Source organism: Camelina sativa, chromosome 20, assembly GCF_000633955.1.
Source record: "Camelina sativa cultivar DH55 chromosome 20, Cs, whole genome shotgun sequence".
Classification (NCBI taxonomy): Eukaryota; Viridiplantae; Streptophyta; class Magnoliopsida; order Brassicales; family Brassicaceae; genus Camelina; species Camelina sativa.
In genome coordinates this window covers 29,128,166-29,130,896 of record NC_025704.1, presented here as the reverse complement: position 1 = coordinate 29,130,896, position 2,731 = coordinate 29,128,166, and positions in this window count along the sequence as shown.

The window sequence follows — 2,731 nt, the reverse complement described above, 5'->3', positions numbered from 1 at the left end:
AACGCTTCCGCCACGTCTTCACTCCATAAAAACGGTACTCCTTTCCCAGTAAGTCGTGTTAAAGGCTTCGCAATAGTTGAGAACCCCTTCACGAACTTCCGATAATAGCCTACCAGGCCTAAGAAACTTCGAACTTCCGACACTGTGGTTGGCTTCAGCCAATTCTGTATGGCTGCGATCTTGTCTGGGTTGGCGGACACGCCCTGTTCCGAAACTCGGTGCCCAAGAAATCCAATCTCCCTTTGCCAAAACTTACATACACTTGCTGAACTTCGCGAACAGCTTCACCTCCCTTAACCTCTCCAACACTTTCCTCAAATGCTCCGCCTGCTCCTCCGCACTCCACGAGTTTATAAGGATGTCATCGATGAATATTATCACGAATCGATCCAAATAGTCATGGAAAACTTCATTCATCAATCGCATGAATGCCGCCGGTGCATTGGTAAGTCCAAACGGCATTACTACGAACTCATACTGGCCGTATCTTGCTTGAAACGCCGTCTTCATTACATCTTGTTCCACAATTGAGATTTGATGATAGCCGGAGGCTAAATCAATCTTTGAAAACCAGCTTGATCCTCTGAGTTGATCTAACAGCTCATCAATCCTTGGCAAAGGATACTTGTCCTTGATGGTTATGTTATTGATTCCTCAGTAATCAATACACAAGCGCATGCTTCCGTCCTTCTTCTTGACAAAAAGCACTGGGGCTCCCCCTGGCGATGAACTTGGTCGTATAAAACCCTTCTCCAACATGTCCTCTAACTGAGTCTTGAGTTCAGCCAACTCGGCTGGTGCCATGCGATACGGTGCCTTAGCAATCGGGGTAGCTCCGGGCTCAAGGTTTATGGTAAAAGGATGGCTCCTTGGTGGAGGCAATCCTTCCAACGGTCTAAACACGTCCTCAAAGTCCTTGACTATGGTAATATCCTCAACCTCCATGCCTTCCTTGTCATCTCCTCCCATGGCGGTAAGAGTGACTAGATAAACCTCCTCTTCTTCTATTGATCTTCCAATCCTTGCTGCTGATGCGAAGTATGCCATTTTACTCGGGCTGATTCCATTGAAAACTAGAGGTGTCCTTCCTCCATTTTCAAATATAACCCTGCTCCTGCTGCAGTCTATATGGGCTTGGTGTTCCGATAACCAATCCATTCCCAAAATAACATCGAATCTATCCAACGGCATCACTAGAGGATTTACCGGGAGGTTCGTATCTTGCAAGACTATTGACACTTCCTTGATCCATCTTCTTGTCTTCAAAGGCGGTTGATTACCAGCAGTGTAGACATTAATGTTCACCTCTTCCTCCTCACACAAGTCTCCAAACTTGTCAGCCACTTCGGGAGTCACAAAACTATTGGACGCTCCCGAATTGAACAATACATGTGTGGGGTTACCACCAACAAGTAGAGTTCCTAAACGCAAAGCAAATACCACAATGTAATGCAATAAACTAATCACACAAACACACAAACACGCAATCAATCACAAGAGAGTTAAAACCCAATCAAACCTGTTATAGAGCCCTTCGCGGCCTGCTGAGGTTTAGGTGGCTCTACTCCTAAAGCAAAAACATTTGCTGGGGTTGCTTGCTTCTTCGCTGGGGGTTCCTTCGCTTGGTTCGCTGCCTGGGCACGGTTCACAGTTTGGGCGTTCGGTTTGGCCGGCCTTGATGGACATGAGTTTGCATAGTGTCCTAACTCGCCACAATAGAAACATGTGACAGTTGACAGATTGGTACTCTTCGTTTCCTCAACAGTTAGGCAAGCTCGAGCAAAATGCCCCACTTGACCACACACATAGCATCCTCGCGGATCCATGTTGTTCACATTACGGCCTCCTTGGTTGACATTCATTTTAACTTTACCACGGCCTGCACCCCAATTTCGTCCTACCACTTGATTCACTTTCCTAGTGTTCACCACCTTAGTCTGCTGGACGGGTTCCTTCTTTTTCTCCTTGGCCGAAATCTCATTCTCTGTCTCAATGGTTTCCTCAACACTTACTGCTCTCTTCTCTACTTCCGCGACACTCCGGTATGTCACAGCGTGTAACCTTCCCTTTATGTCTGGCCTGAGTCCGTTAAAGAATCTCCAGGCCATAGCTAACTCATCATCGTTTCCTTGGTACAAATACCTTCGAAGTCTTGTAAAAACTCTTCCATAAGCTCGAACAGTCATCTCACCTTGTTCCAGTTGCAGGAACTGATTCTCTAGTCGATCACGTGACTCTGGTGGAAAGTATTTTAGCTCAAACTCTTTCTTAAAGATTTCCCACGTTATAGTCTGATATCGATAGCGAGGAACTACGCTATCCCACCATGCACGAGCATTTTCTTCTAAGAAGTTAACTGCGACTGGTCTCCTATACTCCTCTGGACACCTTGTCATTTCAAAATTATTCTCCAATTCTTTTATCCATGCGTCTGCTAACACAATGTTCGGGTCTCGTTTGAACTTGCGAAATCCTAAGTTCCTCAACAACATTACTAATTTTAGAAATTGGTCGGATGGATCTTCTGCTAAACGGTTTGCTTGGTTCTGCTGCTACTGCTGGATCATGTGACTCAAGAGGTCTTGAATCATCTTAAGTGTCTGCTGGGTCTCTGGTACATTCGGCTCACTTGGTCCTTCTCCATGCACTCGGTCTCCCCTTGGCATGTTCTGATTTGGATAAGTAGCGAACGGTCCAAACGGTGCAAACCCTGGCAGGTACATATCCTCTG